The following is a 21,378-nucleotide window of genomic DNA, read 5'->3' as shown; positions in this document are numbered from 1 at the left end:
CTACTCAAAGATCTGATCTCTGAGCAGTTTGCTGGTGGCACGTGTTAGAACAGGGGAACAGCCTCAGGGCTGGTCTAACTTGGTGTGGTCACTGTGGTCTGGACAGAGGGATTAGGACAACACAAAGCCAGGCTTCACCCCAACGGAGGCAGTGTTCAAGGAGAAGCAATTCCAGTTTGTGTCATCAGCAGGAGGAACAATGGTGCCTCTCCCCACACTTCTCTCTGCAGGGCAGATAAAGACAGCCTTAAAAATTCCCCAGGAGGTTTAATGGCCTGATTACACTGGAAAGTCTGGCTTTTGTGGCTACAGTTTCCAAATAGGTCCAGCCTTCACCAGCAGCAGCTGATTTCCTAAGGAGTTCAGTGCCCTGCATAGCAAAAAATAACAATGAGGCAGCTGTAGGAAGAGAAGGAGACTGGAAGGGGAGGGACCTCTGAAGCAGCTCAACTTTTCTCAAATTGTAATGAGGGTAAAACTCAGAAAGGGAACACGAAGAAATCTGAAGATCAACACAGATGGAAAAAGGATGTTTCTGCCATTATGATCTCTGGCAGAATCCTGTTTTCTCTGCTACAGCTTTCTTGTATGCTCCAGGCAAGCTGTTATTATTATTTTGCCTCTGTGCAGTATCAGCCCAGCAAGACAGGAGTATAACTACATTATTTGTGGAGGAGACTCCACAATCTCCATCCCAGTGCAAACCAGACAGGCTGTGGCGCTGCAAGGGAGCAGGTACCAGGACACCCCTCACATCCAGTGTCATCCTGCAGAAACCATTCAACTGTGATTTCTGACCCACTGCACAATTTTCCCATCCAGCAAAAGTGTTGATTAGGAAAGCAAATGAGGATAGCCTGGGTGGATGATAACTTCACACCAGGCTGTTGTAAAGACACAGGGAAATAAACAGAAGGTACAACTGGAACATGATACTTCATGATGGTTTTGATAACCATGATTTGGATGGTTGTCTAGAGCTACCTGCACTAGGTAGGTCTTTCCAGGAACATCGTGCCCTTTCTGGCCCACAGCTGTCACACACTGAGCCTCCTTCACCCAGCTAGCACAGGCATTTCAGAGACCCACAACCTTGTGGATTTGTGCCTGCCCACAAGCAGCAATTCTGTCCACTAGTGTGAATAATTTGAGCTCTCAAGGAAGCAGAGGAAAAACAACTCTATCCCTTTCTCAGAACTGGTGAGGGAAGTACTTCCAAGTATACCAGCAAAGAAATTACCCCGAAACATTTCTGTGAGACTCAAAGGAAATGCATACTAGAGGCTTGCTTGTAAGAAGAAAATACACATGGAAAGTTCTGTGCTCAGGAAAATGAGGTTGATTGAGTCCTACTAATCACCTAAAACTAAAGCCCTGCTAACTTACAGCACATTTTCTCCCTTTTTATGAAAAAAAAAAAAGGTTAGCAAGCTATGGAAAACTCCCCAGATGATGAGGGTCAAGGGGAGGTATTTGTCAGCAGGGACACCAAAGCACCTTGAGCTTCTATTTGTTTGCTTGTTTTAAACAGGTTGGTTCTGCATAAGATCAGTAAATAAAAAACCTACCTCCACCATCCCATAAATTGCAATAAGCTAATTAAGTAATAACATCTGTGATTCAATATACACCATGCAAAAGGAAACATTAATGAATTTTACATAACAAGCAAGCGAAGAACATTACTTGTCTGATAGCCTCAGAAATTCATTAAACGGTCCTTTAAGAGAAGTGGCTCAAGCACAGAGCACTAAAATGATAACAAAACCTATTAAGGAGCCTGTTTAATTAAGCACATACTTGCTGGCACATCTGACACTTATACAAGGTGTTTGTGCTAAGACAAATAAAGTCTTTATTTTGCCATACAGCCAAGGAGATGGTAGACAAGTCTATTCTTAAAACACAAAGATAATTCTGTGACTAAGCAGCCAAAAACCGCACTGTGGAAAAATCTGTACAGGCACTAAGGGAATTGTGGATCTTTTCTGTGAAGGCCTAGATGAGCCTTGTGTGAGCTCTGAAGCTGAGTGACACAGTTTGACTCAGTCATGCCACAGATATCTGTGACATCCCAGAGGAGGAGGGAAACAGCTCATGCTGGGCTGCTCAGGTTTAAAGGGCTGCTCTTGAGGAGCACATAAAACACCAGCAAACCCCAAGGGGCAGGGCAGGCCAAGGAGGGAGCGCCTTGCACACACGTAGAAGGGACTGAGGAACGGGGAGACCTTGTGCCTCCCTAGGGCACATTGTAACCCTGCTCTGCATCTTCATTTTCCCTCCTGCTTGTCTTGCGTGAACTCCAATGCATTGAGCCCTGTGCAATACACAGCATTTATCATTTTAACAGACATGCTAAGAGCGGCTCTTACACAGATCTGTTACACAGTGATGCCTGTGAGGAACAAACTGCCTGGCAGCACAGAACATCCATTGCTCACTCCCTCAGAGCCACGACAGGGACAGAACTCTAAATAAGTTCCAGCAAAACCACCCACATGCTCTGGAAAAAAAAAAAAAACAAACAAAACCCACCCACCATTTTATACTCCTCACCAGAAAACATTTCTCTTCCTCTCCTGTCCTTCTCCTGCTGCTCCTCCTTGTTGTTGATCATTATGTACAGTACACACATTTTAGTTTATTACAAGCTATTGCTTAATCATCGCACCAGTACTTTGGAGAAGTTTTAATGCAACTGACCCACCAACACTCAAGTCTATACAACAGTCCCAGAATACACTGTAATTTATCCCTGAAACAAGGCACTTGAGCCAGCAGACCCAAGAACTTCAATTAAAATCAGTCTGATCCCACCTCCTGCCCAGGGGCACAACGAGTCATCACCTGTCAGCTAAATCAACTTGTTTTGGAGATAGTCCTCTATTTCCTTGTTTGGAAGCAATGAACTTGGTTTAATCCCTGTACATTCACTTGAGAGCTGGACTCGATGATCCTTGTGGGTCCCTTCCATCTCAGAACATTCTGTGAATTCTCTGAACTTCCCTTTTGTTGCTGGGCTTCCCGGCCAGCACCTTTGGCTGCAGGGTTTTCACACTGGTTTAACAGATCTCAAGGCTCTAAGCAGATTCCAGTAACAGCTTGTGCTTCTCTCCTGCTTGGCCCTGTTCTACTTCTCCCAGATTTTACTACATGAGCCTGGGACTCCTGACCTGGGCACCATCTTCTACCACCCCAGTTTCTCTGTTGGCAGCACTTTACTGGGAGAGGACCAGAAGCTACCTGCGAAAATAATTCATTTTCCTTCCTCAAAACTTTCTCACAGGGCAAGTTTTCCCAGCTCTCAACTCCCAAAACAATTTTGAGAATTCCAGCTCCCTTACAGCTTATCCAGAAGACACCTGTGTCTGCAGTTTTTCCCAATCCTACACACCTGTGCGTCCTGCAAGCAAGCAGCTCCGTAAATAACTCACAGGCTGGGATCCAGCCACTAGTGCTGTGTTTGGGCAGGAGCTTGCATAGCATTCCCTGCTGCCATGTCTGTCTGTCTCTCCAGCATCCCTCTCTTCAAGCCTATCTACATGAACTGACATTGCAGAGTTTCCTGGAAAAAGTTTCCTTCAAACAAAAGCATGGTCAGAGAAACTCTGACTTCCCATTAACCTGGGCATGTACTCAGGAGCAAAAGGCCAGGAACAGGCCTATTACTTGATCAACTTGGGCAAGAAGTCAAAAGGCAAGCACCAAAGGAGTGAAATTGCACCTGAAGAAAGGCTGAGAACTGGAGGGGAAGGTAGAGCTCTTTCCCCACATACAGATAAAATAACCAGACAATAAAATCCAAATTACCCGTTCACTCTCAATCACCTTTAACTCAGGAGCTCTCAGGGCTTTGTTTCTTCCAAACAGTACCCAGCACAACACCACGTGCCCTGAGGCACCTCTCAATGCATTACTCACAAAGTTCTCAGTAAAAATTCTCTTGAGAGGCGCCTTTGAGGCTTGGCCACAGCCTTTAGGGGCACACACAGGGCCACACATTCAAACTGTTTAGTGTTTATCAGTCTGAGACTTAAATAATAATAAAATAATAGAAACCTACCACACGCATGAGAAGCGAGGTATGTCCTCCCTTCTTTCCCCTCTCAAGCTTGCTAAGTGCCCAGGCTTCCCTAAGCAAAGAAACTGCAAACCTATCCCCGCAGGAGAGCTCTAACTTAATTTCAGAGAGCTTCCTCCCCTGCTCCCCAAGCCCCAGAGCAGATGTAAGGATCCCCACCTGCCAGGGCAATCCCTGGATCCCTGCCTGGCACAGGCCAGTCAACCCAGGGCGGCCCCTCCTTGCACCAGGTGGCCAAGGGCACAAAATCATCTATTTGCCAGGCTGTATTTCAAGCACAGCTTTATCACCAATTCTGTGTTTTTCTACAACGGAGCAACACAAGAAACAAAGAGGAGGGTGGAAAGTCTGAATACGGTGGTGCTGACAGAACCACTGCATTTCAAAAGCCTTTATAAATGGTTATTTACAACCCTAAGGGCTCCAAGTACGCCATTCGTAAGCATTTCAGACAACCCTATTTAGATGTACCTGGGTCTAGGGTCACCACGGAGGAGAGCAGGGGAAACCTGATCCTCCCTGTAATTCCCGAAAGTATGCACGGCATGCTTTTTTCTCCTGGCATTTACAGCCGAGAGAGAGATGCCGGTACGCAGTCCCTGGCAATGAAAGGTGGAGGTGTCCGCCCAGGATTCTGCAAAGCAGCTCAGCTCAGTCACCCATGGCTTGTCCCCTTCTTTCTCGCGGCTGGGCTGGCAAAGCCAGGTATAGCCATTTCTTGGGTTCACACTTTCTAAGCCATCTGCTGTCGCTGCTGCTCCCTGGTCTCTGTTCTGAAACGAAGGCAAATTTCTGTGCAATGGTTTTTAAAACTAGAGAGCAGCTTCTGTCTGAAAGCAACTCCAGGCTGATCCCACTCAACCGAGGGGTAAAATTTTTACAATAGTAACAGTAGCTGGCAAGCAGAAAAGTCCAGATGAGGTTAGCCTAAGAGCTTAGGGAAACCCTATATGCCAAACATTAGTTGCCATCTCCCTTGAACACAATACCTGAAGGGCTCCTCCAGGGATTCTGGTCTTCATCTCAGGACACTCTTCTTATCAGGCACGCCATCAAAAAGTCCTAAAAGTCCAGAGGACTCCCGAGTAACAGTTCACCGCATTATCAGAACTCCCCATCTCTGCATGATGCAAAGTTAATTGAATAATGAAAGCAATTCAAATTGCCCATAGCTTGTTCCTATCTCTGCTTTCAATTTCCTCCTGATTGAGGCTGATTGAGGAATGTCTCACCTGTCTCCTGGTGCCAAACTTTAGCCCAAGAAGGAATTTTCCCTGGAAGACATTGTCCAGGAGAGCTGTATTTCACCCTTTTCACTCCAGTGTTCAAATGCTGAGTTTTCCAGGATAGTGGGATGGATTTTTCCTCCAGCACTCCCAGCTGTGGGTGCTCTGCATTTCTCCTGCTCTCCTTTGTGATGCAGAATTGCCCTTTCAGACTTTTTTGATCTAAAGGTTTTAAGGTAACCGAAGTGCTTTGGTGAAAGAGGCAGCTCAAAATGAAGCATTTTTCTCCCCTTTTCACCATTTCCACCAGTTTCACTGAGAGAACAAGTCCATCTAAGTGACCTTAAGCTGCAAGCCCCTGCTCAGCAGAGCTGGCAAAACACATTTTGGAAACCAAAATTCACAAGTTCTGTGCTTTTCACCACTTGAATCACAGGGGAAAAAAAAAAAAAAAAAAAAAATCATTCACCTACTGATGATCCAGGGAGAGAAAAGCAGCTCTGCAGGTGGATGTTTTCCAGAGCCAATGTCCCAAGCTCACAGAAGTTGCAGTTTAACCCACGTTTCCCCTGAAACTGTCTTAACATAATTCAATAGTGCAATTATCTCTGAGTGTGTTATCATGAGCAATGCACTCAGTGATGCTTTTTGGTTATTTGGGGTATATTAATAAATTTTGAGCTCTTGTACGGTTTTAGGGCCAGACAGTCTTCGTATGACAGAGAAAAATCTAGCAATTAGCTTCTCTGGTTTTGGAGCCAGAGATAGTGTGGCATGCCATGCAGCAACACCTTATGCATTTAACACCTCCTATCATCTAGAAGCCCAGTTCTGGCAAAAATGCAATTGTCGTTTTCAATTTAACAGTCAGTATTCCACTAAAAATTACTTCCTAGCTCATTCATTGAGTAAGAATCAACAGAATGTCACTTCAGAACTTGTGCACTTGAGTGTTTCTAATTAATTCTGACAGAGCTGGTTGAGCTTCAAAGGTGAAAATCTGTTTGGTTTGCAGAGCAAGGAACTCTGGCAAAGACACTACAACAGAGGCCAGGATCAGGTGCTGGCAATTCCACTGGACACATAAACCTAGGCTGGTATATCTGGGGTCTGGGTAGAGAATCAGAACCCTCAGGTGCTTTTGAGGGCACAGATGGCAATGGAACATCTCAGAACAGAGGGAAAAGTAGAGATAAAAGGTGATATACAGAAGCAATGCCATTCTGCTACAGGGAAAAAAAAAAAAGACCTGAACAATTTGGATTCTAAACAGTACAGCTTTAAGAGATGAAAACCACATCTTACTTCCCAAAACTCTTGATGAAAAGAAAACAAACACAATGGTAAAAAAAATGCGGGGGGAATTTTGACATGGCATCTTTCTTATCAAAGCCTGGTATATAGATAAGGCTGCTTTGGTCTTTCACAATAACCAAATGACAATCTTTTCCCATAAACCCTCAGAAACATGGTTTCTTGACAGTGATAAATCTCAGCCCTATTTGTACATTTTTGACTGTGTTTTCCATGCCTCCGCAATGGTGTTTCACTGGGAAAATACAGGCTGCTAAAGAACAGTGTCTCCCCATGACCAAAGCACCAACCAGAATCCTCAAGACATTTTTCCCATTTTCTCCACACCAAAACTTCAGTCTATTTATCTCTTCTAGCTTATCAAAACACAGTCAAAGCTCCCTCTCTTCCCCCTGTGGGTGATGGTTTGGGAATCTGATTTCCATTTCAATAGCTCCTCTGAATTTACACAGTGCCAAGAGGGAGTGTTTCAATCATCTACTCAGCCCTTCAGCAGGTACAAATTTCTTGTGGGACAGAAGGAAATGAAGGATTAAAAGGTCTATTAGCACACCTTGTTCAGCATCACAGGATGTGGTGGGTAGCTCTTCCTCACCCAGGAGGGACCAGAGAAATCAATTACTATGAAACAGTTTGTATTTTATAAGTGTTTTCTCCTGTGATGACACCATGGACAGTCGAGGCTGTAAGAACAAGTCTTGACAGAGGAGTTCTGCAGTGCCTGAAGAGCTGCAAATACTTTCCCAACATCAGGATGGCTCCAATGCCTTCCCTGCATTAGAAATCCAACTTTAGGTAAGGTTAAGATCTTATTTATAATCAGGGCAGGGATATTTTACTTCAAATTTGGCTTAAGCAGAATAATGGCAGTAATAATACTGACAATATTTAAGATCACTGAAGGAAGAAATTGTCAGACAAAGGGGAAAAAAAAGCAAACTAAGAGCAGGAACGCATTCTGGTTTTATGATAATTAAGTCACAGAACACGCATTATCTGGATAAGTGAATTATGATACACAAGGGACCACAAGAACATTTTCTTCAGCTTTGATTCCAATTGTTCACATCTCCCCAGTTTCAGATGTCCAGTTTAATCTAGCCCTGAATTTCAAGCAACACAGCCACACTCTTCAGTTATTGTGTGGAAAAAAAATTTTTTTTTCTGTAACAATAAGTTTCTTCAGGCCTGATTTGTCTCCACAATAACTAGAAAAGCTTCAAAGGAACTCTGTTTGAATTATTACTTTGACAAGGACCTAGTTGTAGGCTCCATGCATAGAATACTTGTAGGACCTATGTAGAACACCCAATAAACTCCTCTGGGCTGTAGCTGGGCTGCTAGGTCACCAAATCCATTCATTTGGGAAGAAATGAGAGCGGGGGCTCCCAGGGACAACAGTTGTCCCACTTTACCTTCAGTGACAAATGGAGATCTCCAAAACACCAGAGACATCTCCCAGCCATCCCCAGAGCACCCCTCATACTCCACCCTCTGAAGTACATAGCACATGTGAGAGGATTTTGCTATAAATCTCTGAAGGCTGGCAAGAGCTTGCAACCTTCAATATCTACAATCATAGGTGAATTGAGGAGCCTGTCTGAAAAGAGGAAAAAAAGGTTTTGTGTGCCGTCAGTTTGAGGCAAGCTCAGCAAGGAGAAAGAGGGGCGCAGAGGGATCAGCACAACCTAGTGCTAAATCACGAATACAGCCCACAGGTGAAGGTTTCTTGCACTGCAATCCCCATGCAGAGCCCTCTGGGAGGGCCAATCCCCCCTCTACAGCTCTCTCCATTGCCCTGAGACAGCAACAGCCGGCAGGAGCTGCCACACTCAGCTGAATGCCTCCACATTTCCCAGCCCTTTGGGAGGAAACGAACGGCTGTGTCTGGAATACCAATGAGTGGGGTGATGTGGCAGTGCCTCTCCAAGGAAACCTCTGCTCCCTCCCTTGAGATGCTGCCCTAGGGCAGGAGATATCCTTTGCTTAGCTGGGCCTGGCCTCTCCGGGGACAAGGCTGCAGCAATTGTGTTTACACATTTCACAGCCTTATCACTGAGGAGGCTTCATTTTCACAGGTGGGCTCTTGCCATGGCACATCTCCTCCTCAGGGGCTGCTGCCCACCCTGTCCCTCCTTTACCACTGTTTTCTCAGCATTTTCTTCCCTCTCTTCTCACAAAACATAGTTATCTAACCTGAACATTTTTCTTCCCTTAGTCTGGTTCTTACTCTCGGAGGAGCCATTTCCCCCTGTCTGTTGATGATTGTTATTATCTCTGCTCTGTAAATGCATCTATCATGATCTTTTCTTGCAAGGTGTGAGCAGCCACAAGTTCCTAATCTTTTTCAGGGAACCTGTTTACCAAGGATTCTGCAAAAGAATGGTTTCTCTTCTTGTCCTGGAAGGTTGCAAGCATGACACTACAGGGCAGCTTGCTGATTGCAGCAGAAAATACTGGAACTATGAGCAGCTTAAAAAGCAAACAAGAAATAAACCCCCAAGTCTCCAAACATCCTTTCCTGAGGCTGGATAGAAGCTCCTGCCTGGCCAGCCTGCTGAGTTGAGAAACACATCACATCCCATGGCTGGAATGCTAATTAATTTTGCAGCTAATGGGCTGGTGATAACAGATTTACCACACTGGAGATGTGAAGGAAGGCACAGCTTTGATGTACAGTGTCACCTTCCCCAGTGGGCAGACAGGATATCCCCAAGGCCACACGCTCTTGTTGTGCTGTGCTGGTAGTTGAGGAAGCGTTTCACACCAAGATGAGTCTTTCCAAAGAATCAGCTCTCCACAGAGACCTCTCAAGGGTCAGGGTTCAGGAAGGGCTGGCAGTTCCCTGCAGGATGAGCTGTTGAGGATAACTCAGTCAGCAGGGCAGGGCTCCCCCATCCCACAGGACATAAGTGAGACCAACAGCCAAGCCTGGGGATGGCAGCCAGGGCAGACTCAGAGCCCAGATCATTTGCAGGGATAGAGCAGATCAAGGCAGGAGCTCAAAGTGCAGGTCAGACATCTCCAGGGACAGTAACCACAGTCAGACACAATCTAGTGGTCACCAGGCAGGTTTGATGCCAAACTGTGAGGCCAGTCCATGGATCAGGGTCCCAGTGGGAGGTCTGTATGGAGTGGGACATCTACACCACAGCGCAGGGAGCTGTGGAAAGTCATGGACTGAGTTTAAATGGAGCCCCTGAGCCCATGGGCAGGGCAGTGGCCAGAGGCCCATGACAGGCTCATCAGGCTAATTACACTTAATGCCCTGACACTTCATCTCCACAGCTGTGGCCAGTATCATGGCCAGACACTGAGAGAAATGCCTGCACATCCCATAACATCTCAGCAGCAGTGTTCATACCAGATAGCCCAGAGCTTACAGATGGACTTTGCCACTGTCCCCTCTAAGTGAAAACTCCACTGCCTTCACAACAGGCATAAATGCCCCTTGACCTCCTCCCTCAGAAGTAAGAGGGATGATATTCCATATTACAGAGCAGCCTGTGTCTGAGGCATCACAAGAAAGTGAAGCAATAACCAGGAACTGCTTTTCCTCCCCACATGCTCATGTGCCTTGGGGCAGAGAAAAGCAGCTGCAGGAGCAGCAGGGCAGCTCCCAGCCCATCAGTACAGCAGCAGGGAGGGAAAGACAAACAAAGATGCAGGAAGTGATTATGCCTTCCAATAACAGAGCTACGGAGCTGAGTAAGCAATTGGTGATTTGAGCTGGCACTAAGTGCGGGGCTTTCATGACAGACAGACAACCTAAACCCAGTAACACAACGGTGGCAGTGGTTGATATCAGCGAGGAAAGTTAAATAACCTCCTCCTACGGATACTGCAAAAGTGGAATATGTGGGATAAGAGCGACAATAGCGTTAGAGGCTGGAAACTGGTCAAGACACAGCTGGTGCACACACACAGACACCCTCATCATTCAAGAGGAGAAGTTCAGTGTTCCAGGAGCATTACGGAATGCTCCCTTCCAGGTGACATTTAACTCAGTCTTCAGACACAAGACAAGAACACACTCTGCAATAACTGGAGATGTCCAATAATCCAAACCAGAAAAAGCTTTCCATTCTGTTGCTGAGCTGTATTCCTGCCATGGTACTCTCTGACCCTGGGTCAGAACATACAAGCTTACAATCAGAAAGATTTAATGAAAAGCATGCAACAGCCAGAGATCCTGCTGGCAGGGGAGGAGGGGAAGAGAGAGCAAGAGAGGAAAAACACATCAAATGGCTTATAAAGAAAGAAGCATGTGCACTTCCCAGCAGCAGATATAGTCTTTTAAGCCATCCCACTTGGGGGAGCTTCCCCTAACTCTGAGACTCCCTTGAAGGCAAAAGATAAACAGATCATGGGGCCAATATAAGGGCTGTGCAGCTGTACAAGTCTCTTAGAGGGTCCCTTTTGTATTGCCTTAGCTTGTTCTTCAAGCTCAGAGGGAAGGTTAAGTTGAAGTCACCTGCTCTCTGATTCCCTGTGTACACACCTGAGCCCTCGCAAAGGGAGAGGCAGGTTCTGCCAGTGACAAGATTTAGTTCTTTTTGAAGTGAAAAATAAAGGGAAAAGTCCTGCAGTTTGGCTTTCAGAAAAACAGCTCTGGGAATATGCATTTCCCCAACACAAGTTCCATGTAGACATGACATTTAACTCCTCAAAAATCCCTCTGAGGAGCTGTCAGACTTGCTGATAGCAATATGTGGAAAGTAGAGAGTCTGGCTTCCCATTCTGAGGAGACCAATAGCCAGCACTGCTCCTTTGGGTTGGTTGTGCTCAGGAGTAAATGGGACAGAGACATTCCCACACCTTCTAACACAGAGCTTCTTTTTCATCACTAGCTCCTACCCCATTCCAGTACAGCTCTTACCCAGCTCTTTTAAGCCACTTATCCACTTACAGGCAGCTGAAATTTTTCAAGAAAATACATCTTGCCAATGATTACACTTCCAAAGTCCCACTGTAGTGCCTCGCTCTAGACCTCCCCTTTGCCTTCTGGCCCCTCTTGTGCCTTACTCTTCCCCAAAAGTCCCCATTCTTCAGGAGATACTTCCCTGAGCAAGCAGACACCTTCCTATTTACTGCTTATATGAGAGAGCATTAAAGAAACAATCACTGAGATTGCAGATAATTTAATAATAGCCTGGAAACAATTTCTAAGGAGACCAATCATCTTTGGGATGTTCTAGGAAGCTCTAGTTGTGCTGATGCTTCTTTTGCAGGACTAAAAAAATTAACAATATTGTCTCCAGGCTTCAGCGTCTCAGAACTCAGCAGCATACGAGTCCACAGCAAGGATCCACCCACCACCACAACATTAACTATAGACTGACATCTAGGAAAGAGGAAGAATAGGGCAAAAATACATGGTACTTCCCTTCTCAAACACAAATTATTTACTTCAACTTCAATCATTTTCAGCTGAAGAGATTTTTTTTTTTTTTTGGCCTTAGAGGGGTTGTCTATTCAATGATCCCTAACAATCTTGGTTTCAAACACTGTTGTCTTCCTTGGAATACAAGAATGCCCCTTGGACCCACAACGCTCTCTGATGAGAAGTTCCCTGCATCTCCTACCTGGTACATCCAGAACCAGCACCCACCTTTTGTTTGAAATCTGCCAACATTTGTTGGCCTCCAATACTTGCATGGGAAAAGGTAGGAATAGGCAGTCCCTACCCATTTGCTTCATGTACCTCTAGATTTGTTGGTTTCTGTTACATTCCCCCTCAAATCATCCCTTTTCCAGGCTGAAGAATCCCAGAGTGCTTCATTGCTTCTTTTATGGGAGTTTCCATGTCTGGACTCAGAAGGTCACCCACAGCAGATGGGACAGGGTACAATATTTTCCCACTTTTGGAGTGCCCTGTTCTCCAGAAGTGAATTTGACTTGTGCTTCCGCAAGGTTTTTATGGAAAAGAAAGAGAACTTGGACAAACTTTCCTTTTTTATATTCACTCTTCCTTCATTTGAAATCAAAGCCAGTACTTTAAAAACAGAACAACTTCTCTTCTAAAAGCACAGAAATCCCCTTCTCAGGAGAGCCAAACGAAAGATCATGACTCAGACATGGGGCTTTAACTTCCTCATCCCATGATCCAAACCTTTGACCTCCAACATTCTCTGCTTCTCTGAGGGCGTCATAGGTCTGCCTGATCTCCAATCTGTTGGATTGATCTCAGAGATGCACAGCACTTCTCAAATACATTTTGATCAACCCAACAGCTCTCAGAAGCAGCACCTTGGAGTTTGAAAGTTTGACCTTGCAATTGTGGCTTTCCTTTACACATAAAATATTTGGGAGTAAGGAGGGCAGGGTAATGACTGGTGGAGAAGGTGCTGTGTTTATAGAATATAGCCATCAAGACCTCCCCAGCTGCCCATGGACTTCTGGGACCCCCTGCCTTCAGGCCAGAGGCATTTCCTGGCTAGTGTCAGGTGAAGAAGGATTTCTGCTGAATAGCTGCACATTAAGATGTGTTTTATAACCCCCTGGTTAGCCTAGAGGAATTCACTGGCTGTTGAGAGGATCAACACGTCCCTAGTGCTGGGATGCTTTGGTATTATGTTACAGCTTTGGCATCGCCCTTAAGTTCAGCAGGTCAAAGGAAATAGTTGCAGGTTGTTTTATTTACTGAGCACCAAACAGATAATAGGATTACAGACATGTAAAATCACATTTTTAAAGACTACAAATGAACATTCAGAGTCATTTGAAATTGTCTCACATTTTTAAAGGATTCAGCAAAAAAAAAAAAAATCTTGATTAGTTTAATACAGTCCTTCACAGTAAGGTTATTTTTGTGGTATAGGGCATTTCAAGAGGTCCAGACTTCCTTTCACAGCCTATGGGCATTCCAGGATCAGAAGGATTACAAACCACTAACTTCCCAAATCTCAGGTCAAATCAAGAAAGAGCTTTGGACCTTCCAGTCACTAGATCAGTCTGTTCTACATCCTTCAGAAACATTCATCACCCTTGCAGTTCTCGCAGGCCCAGGCTGTGAATGCAGAAAGGTTCCCACTGCCCACTGAGCTCAGGGTTAATCTCTGACCATGACCATTCTCTCCCACCTGGTAGAACAGCTCCCAGAAAGAGTCAGATGATTCCCCAGCTCTTACATTCCAAGAGTGGTCTGGAGACACAAATTCACACAGCCAAGGCTGAAAATCAGTGAGGAAGTTCTCCAGATGAAAGCTTGTGCAGGCAAAAGGAAATCACATTATGCTTTATGATGGCATTGGGAATTTTAATGAAAACAAAATAAGCAAACAAAAGGGGCAGCAGTGGAATGAGAAACTTCTGGCCATACTGGCACCAGAAGAAATGCTCAGTAGGGGTTGACCTCAGCACAAACCTTGTCAAAGACCAGTCCCTGTTTCACATTGGGCATGGACCACCATTCCATGTTATACAGAGGCAGCAAGGCATTTAACCTGTTGTAGTCTTGATTGCCATCCACCAGTTCAGAGCAATGTGTGTTAGGAAAGCAGCATTAAGGAGAAGGTAATAGGGATTGCTGCAGAATAGCAATATCTACACTAAAGAATACTGAGTGCCTTTAAAATTACAATTTTTACATTTTTAGATATAAAGAAGGCAGCAGGAATGATCATATTGGTCTCCTGCATTAAAATGTTCTTAGACTTCATCTAATGTCCCAAATTTCTTCTGGCTGAGTTAACAAGACAGGGATTCTTCAGAGGCTTCAAGAGACAGAACCACCACTGTATCCCTTGGTAACTGGTGCCAAAAATTAATTGTTGCTATTTAGTCACTGTTAAAACCACATACCTTCTTTCTCTAGCTTACATTTATCTAAGTTGAATTTCTAGCTGCTGGATCACATTATACTTTCATCTGTTTTTCATCCACACACAGGCATTGCTTTACCCAGTGAAATTCACCCCTGCATTTTAGGCTGACACAGCAAATGACATTCAACAGTTTTGGTCAGGAAGGAAAGGATCCTGCATCCTGCTGCATGTGAAAGGCTGCCACTGAATTCAGACAACCAAGTTGAAAGGTGACATCTGCTCTGTAGTTAAGGCTTGCTTAGAGCAATAAGGACAAGCATCTTCCCCCCAGATGTTTCTGGAGCTTTCTGAAGGGGTGGCCTGAAGCAGCCAGTCAGCAAGACTGGCAGCAGTTGACTACTTTTAGCATTGCTGTTGAATTGCTGCCATCATCAGCTGAGGTTATGAGTATATGGGAGTCCAGTAAAGGACAGCAAGTGCCATCAGAGTTGCAGAGAAGGTTTTGTAACCATTCCCCAAGGGGAGACACGTGGGCAGGGCTGAGGACATGCACCCCACAGCAGCTCTGCACCATGTGGCTGTGCTGCCATCCACGACCCTGACCCTGCTGCTGTTACTGCTGTGCTTGAGAAACAACAGCAGATTTACCCCTTACCTCAGAATCTGGGTCAAGCTTGAACAGTGGCTGACTTCTCCAGCTGAAAGGTGTCCTGTCCCGTGACACAGGCTCTCTGCAGGCTGATGCAGGGCACAGCACAGCCAGCTGCAACCAAACTGAAAATGGAGAATTTTGAGAACGTAGGTTAGAGTCCCATGGGTCTGGCAAGGGCCTAGAGGGGGAGAAAAGGAGAACTCAGCTTTCTCTATGACCTGTGGTACAGCCATCCATCTCCAGGACAGTGATGCTGTTCACAATCACAGTGGGAAAACATACTTGTAACAGCAACACTCAGAACAGTCTGTCCCCCCACCCAGTAATAGCACAATGGAGGAAGCAGATGGTGCAGCCAAGCAGCACCACCTGGCATGATCTTACACTCTGGGCTGTAAATTGTGTCAGAGCTGTTTTCTGTGCCGTTCAGTCATTCCCTTCATGAGACATGAGCGCTTGGGGCAGGGGAGCGCAGATAACCCTGGCCAGGACCTGCCCAGAAGGTCCCTGCTGCTCCATACCAGATCCCTGAAGCAGCAGCTCTGTAGCAGACCCTTGGATGCCAGCAGTGGATTGCTATGATCTTAGAAAAATAGCTGCCAGGCTTTGCTCTGCCAGTCACAGCCTTGACACAAGCCATGTAGGCAAGATGGATCTTGGCAAAGAGGGCACATCTGAGCGTTGGGATTAGGAATTTCCCTACTCCAGGCCAGTGGAGAAACAAAGAGCAAAGGGGAGCCAGCCTGCTACATTTAACCACGTGCTTAGATCAAACAAATCTATTTTCCTTATATCTGTTGTCAAGATGTGGAGGATTTTCCGTCAAAGAACTGACAGTGGGATATGCATGTGAGATACAGGGAGCAGGTCACTCTCTTTTCACTGTGCCAATTAGTCTCTCCCAAATGACATTTTTTAATTCCAGGTAATCCTTAGTGTCTGAGAGGTTCCAGACAGGACTGCTGCTTGGACAGCTGGGTATCGCCCCACAGCCCAGAGCCAGGACAAAGCCAGTTCTCCAGGTAGACTGTGTGTCACAGCCTAGGAAAATTCCTGCTTTCCCTTGTGCCTGAGGCATGTGCGCGCACACACACACACACACGTCCCAGATCCAGCTGCATAGCAAACCTGCTCTAGTTTGGAGTCAGCAGGAACAGGAAAAAGGCTGAAACCTGACTCCAAACCTCCAGTACTGATTGGGCCCGAGTGGTCCCTTTCCTGTGCCTTGAGATTTTCTCTCCCCCCTCTCCCACACTCACCCCGTCAGTCACAGGATCACCAAGCTGAATTCACCAACCAAGCATCCCATGTTTCCCAGCCTAGCAGGACAGAAAACCTGTCTGACAGCTGAAGTTCCTGCAAGAAGCATGATGAGGTGCTAAGAAAATAACAATGCTTACAAATTCTTTGGGCTGAAACAGCTGCTTTTGTAGCTGGATGGGTTTTTGGCTGGCAGTCAGCTCTCCCTACAAGGCATTTCTACAAGACACTCCATTTACTTCCTGTTCCCTAGCAAGTCCCCACAGAAAAGCAAAGAAGCTGGAATTAAACATATATGACAGAGCCCAGCCAAGACACACAATCTGAATGCCCAAAGTGCAAGACAAATACAAATATCACAGAGGAACAAATGTAATATGGGCTTAAATCTTGCATAAGCCCTCTGTAAATGTGATCTTACAGCAGGCTGCACCTTCCAGCCTGGCAGATTCCATAAATGCAAGGTCTGTGACACATCAGATCTCACAAAGAGAGACACGAGGAATCAGGGATTTAGAAAGAGACCTTAAGGAATTCGCCATAAACTTGAAGGACATGGAACCCCTACACTCAAATGGTGGTTGGTGCACTGACGTGAAATGAATGGGTTCTCTGAGTCCCAGCCCAGTTCTGCACAACTGGAGCTGCAGGGCTCCAGGTTTTTGATTGGGAAGGGAAGGAACTAGAAGCAAAAAACTTGTCTGAACTCTCCTGTCCCTGTCTGTCTGGGACAGGCACCCAGTGGCCTCTAACAGCACAAGAGCACCTGATGTCTGAGTGACGCTATCAGTGTACCTCCAGCTGTACTACAGATTAGTGAAGAGCAGATTAAAGAAGGAATAAAGGAGTGAAGCAACACTGCCCAGCCACAGCCAATCTTATATTCTTAGTTTTCTCAAAATAGTTCTCTGGGGTGCCAGCACAGTAGTCCAGAAACTAAATTTCTTTCATAGGAGTAACAAGTCCAGTGGCTGCCTTCCACCCACGAAGGATTTAACGTCATACCTACTAATAAAAACCTCAAGTGTAAAAACCTCAAGTGTGAAAACCTCAAGTATTTAAGTTGACTGAGGTTCTTCACAGGTTTCTCCTCTGCTCGGGAGGAGCCTGAGACCTGAGGTACCGAGCAGACACACCATGTCCCACCCCCCACAGGGGAAATCCCACTGAATCTGAAGGCATTGTCAGCTCAGCAGGAAACATAAATCTCACAGGAAAGGCTATTCAAGTGATGTTTCCAGGAAGGTTTTCTAGATCAGAGACATTTCAGGATCAAAGCCAAGGCAGAGCTGGCCAGTACCTCCAAGATGGTGGCTAAGTGGAGAATCTCCACAGTGGTGGAATAGAGGGTAGACATTTTTTCTGAAGTTTCAATTACTCATGAAACAATGGGAAGTTTTCCTCTCTGCCTAAAGTGTTACATTTGTTTTGGCAGTGGGGAAAAAGAATCCTCTCCCCATCATACAGGTGTATTTTCCCTACTCCTGAAGTGAAAGGGTTTACAAAAATTAAAAAAGAAAAAAAAAAAAATCTGCCATCAGAATAGTGATTTTTAACAAGTATTTTTAGTCTTCACCATGAATAGGGAATATCAAAGCAACCAAGTCCGCTTGATACTGTTGACACTTTTTTCAGGAAGCAACCATCAGTGCCACAAGGACATTTTCTGTCATGCTGGCAGTGAGCTGCAGACAGCAGCTCACCAAACTCCATTCAAGGGCTTTGTAGAGCTGAGGTCTAAGCGAGGAAATGCTGGGGGAAGCCTGGAGCCAGAGCACTTCCCGTGAGACAGTGAATCAAGACCTTCCTCCTCCTGTGAGTCAGTGTCACAGGAGGCAAATTGCAGAGGCTTCTGGCTGGCTGGAGCTGCAGGCATGGCACTGCAGCAGGCTGGCTGCACGGAGACAGGACAGGAGACCTGCTGGGGAGGGCCCATGCTGCAGCTGCTTCTGTTCCAAAGCCTGGCTGGCATCACTCGTGCTGAGAAGATATCAAAGGGGTAGCAGGCACCTCTGGCCTGTGCTTCGTGCACAAAAGTGGAAGAGAATAAGAAAGAACAGCTCAGGAGACTCAGAGGAATCGACAAGGGATGAGAAACACATGGGTCACGAAGGACACGCGAAGCGCACAAAAACCATGCAATTAATTACCTGCTACAGAAATGACATCACATTTGTCTCATTTCACAGATCCCTTGAGAAAAAGCAACCTTTCTGCCGCTCCATCCTGCTTCAGAGGCTTTCTATCAGGCCTCTCCTTAGCCTCCTGACTGATCCTCTCCACCCAGCTCTCCTCTGCCTACGAGCACAGCAGGGACACTACTGAAGAGCAACACATTTCATGTGCTTCTGAGAAGCATACATTCCTCTCTAGTCACCAAAACAGCCCAAAACCAACAAGAAATGGTGACTTCATGAGAGAAAGCAAGAGCTGGGAGAAAGGAAGATGGTTTATAAAGCCAGCCAAATATTAGAAAGCAAAGTCATTGCATTCACATATAATACAAATCCTCCAGTTCAGTGTGACCACATCAGAGCCTGTGAGCATTACTAACAGCCTCTGCATGGGTTTGCTGCCCACACCCATTCAGCAAAGGGTACCCACAGCTAAGAAAACACGTGTCTTCCTCTTGCATACGTACTTGGAGCTCTTGTTTGGAAACTCCGACTCAGAAAACTAAGAGCAGCTATTTCCAAATACTTCTTAGGTGGTTATTCACACACTTGCAATATTCCATAAGCATTTGTCATTGCTGATTATCTTAGCAAGAACTGTTTGCAGAGCAGAGGTGAAGAAATGGTGCAAGGACAAGCAGTTCCCATCCCATCTTAAAGCAGGCCCCACTTTTGTGTAGCATGGCTGAAGCACGTGGACAACCTCTTCCTAAAAAGTTCCAGGGACAGACACTACAGGCTCTCCTCTGATTGAGAGACAGTCTACTTCTTGCTTTGTAATTCTCAACTACTTAACAAAGCCTTCCCTCTCCAAATTTACATGTTGTATCAGATATAACAGCCTGCCTAAAAGAGGGAGATGTGATGAAATGTCAGAAATAAAAAAGAATGAGTGCAAGGAAACCCTGCAATTTCAATCCACCTCATGCCAATAAGCCTAAAGAACGAGAAGCAAAACCCCAGCTCTGGCAAGAACCACAGGAATCTGGCAAAAAAATTAAGAGCTGCTTAAGGTACTGTGCTGAGCAGGTGCTGCAAACTCCACCCCAGGATGGAGAGAGCACAAACTGAATTCAAAAATCCATGGAAAGTAAAATCATGAAGGACTGTAAGTTAAGTTTGCATCAATTCCCACTGCAGGGTCAGCTTCTGTGAATAGCCCTCCAACAGGACACTCCTTGTTTTCCTCTTTCACTTCAGGAGTTTCTCTGCAGCTGTGAGCTTCTCACTTCTCATGTGCTTTCTCCTGAGTGTCTCAGCAGCAAACAGCACTGCATGGATCGTGCTGGAAAGCACGGTCTCCACTTCTTCTGTCACCAGGGAGACTACTTCAAATTGCAGAAATTATGGGGCTCCAGAGTCCCACCAGCAAAGGGAAGAAGGGGCACCAGGGCTGGGTAAACCAGAGTGTCTGGTTTAACGTAACAACTGCCCAAAGGGCCGGTCTCAATTCCACTCTGTACTCTGCTGATGTTTCCAGCACTGGAGATGCCCACGTGAACCAAATTCAGTTCACTGACTGGACTGAAAATTAACAGTACAAAGGACCACTGCGGCAATGATGGGTTCAGTCACCTGGCCTGGCTGCATCCACCCAGTGCACGTGAGATGATTGCAATGAATGCCCAAAACAGTATTTTGGGCTGAAGGAGTGCTAGATACTTACTCTCTTGAGAAACTCATTTTGTGCATGCTGAACAGACTTAGTGTGGGCAGGGCTTACGTGCCACTAGTCCGCCGAAAGGCCACGGGACAGTCAATAATTCTGTGCAGCTTTTCCCAACTTTCCCCTTATGTATTTTAATGCTTTTTTTTGTTGACTTAGAACAATCTCTTCCTACCTGTGCATGCCTCACACAAGGATCCCATCTCTTTTGGCAGGGCTTTGCACATCATGACAGCAGCAGCAAAGCCCTGCCCTCCACTGAAAAGTCCAGCTCTACACACGAGCGGTCACTCTGACCTCACTGCTGGGTGAAGATGTTTTCCTTCTTCTACAAGAGATAAGCAACAGGATCTATGCAAGTCACGCTCCCTGCAAGGCACAGCAGCAGCAGGTAAGGCCAGTGGACACTCCTTACAAGGAAGTGGAACATTCCCTCGCTTACGCACGGCTACAACCGTAGTAGTCAACATAGAGAGTGGGGGGAGAGACAGGACTGTGAGGCAGCCCAAGGAGAGAATGGAGCAAACCAAGAAATGTGTGGATTCATTGTATTTTTCAGGCTTGAGTTCCTAGAAAAGATTTCTTTCTCTGGTCTTCAGCATGCGTGAAACATCCTTCAGATGACAGGAGCATTTCCAAAACCCTACAGCACTTGGGGAGAGCTGGCAGAGCAAGTCCTGGCCACTTCCAACCAGGCACCTTTGGCTCCTCAGCTGCCACACTGCCTGTCCCGTCTGACCACAAGAGAGCTGGGTAATTCATTTAATTTTACAGAAAACTGTAAATTCACAGGGAAACCTATGAAGCTCTGCAAATTCCCAAATAATTCTGGCAATAAAAAGTCTGAGGGTGGAAAACCCTCAATTATTTTAAACCACACTTGATGATTTCAGTTGACAAGATTACTTGGAGATGATACGCTTCCAGTTGAACAAAGGCAAAATTTGAGGTGAAAACACTCAAAAGGAGTCAAAAGGTCTCAAAGGGACAGTGGGGATGTGTTTTTACTGGTATACCTGCAAAGGCAACTGAAAGAAGTGACAGAAAGCCTCAGCAAACATCAGTCCCTGTTCCCACCAGTCCTCCCAAAAACTCACACTGAGAGATAGAAGCCACACTTCCCAGCTCTACTGTCTCTGGCCTCTGGATGAAAAGCATTTCTAGGTAAAAATAAGGATACTGCTAGGTCTTCCTTCCATTTCCAAGTTAAAATGAGGAAGGCAGGCCAAGAGCCTTGTC

General features: G+C 45.8%; 1 long non-coding RNA gene across 11 annotated transcripts in view; it reads right to left on the bottom strand.

Annotated features, from left to right (window-relative positions):
• The window catches only part of LOC120758496 (uncharacterized), a 201,240-nt gene that overhangs the window by 151,847 nt on the left and 28,015 nt on the right, over positions 1 to 21,378 (bottom strand). For 8 of the 11 annotated variants that reach the window (XR_009208270.1, XR_005702899.2, XR_005702898.1 and 5 more), the window contains one exon: positions 15,043 to 15,161. This is a non-coding gene — a long non-coding RNA (uncharacterized LOC120758496). Of the gene's footprint in view, positions 1 to 13,358; positions 13,828 to 15,042; positions 15,218 to 21,378 lie in introns of those variants that run through there. The other 3 variants (XR_009208271.1, XR_005702902.2, XR_005702903.2) reach the window with 3 other exon arrangements.

The sequence above is a fragment of the Hirundo rustica genome, chromosome 12 (genome assembly GCF_015227805.2).
Source record: "Hirundo rustica isolate bHirRus1 chromosome 12, bHirRus1.pri.v3, whole genome shotgun sequence".
NCBI classification, from domain to species: domain Eukaryota; kingdom Metazoa; phylum Chordata; class Aves; order Passeriformes; family Hirundinidae; genus Hirundo; species Hirundo rustica.
The sequence above is the reverse complement of the archived record's forward strand: the minus strand, read 5'-3'. Positions and strand labels throughout refer to the sequence as shown.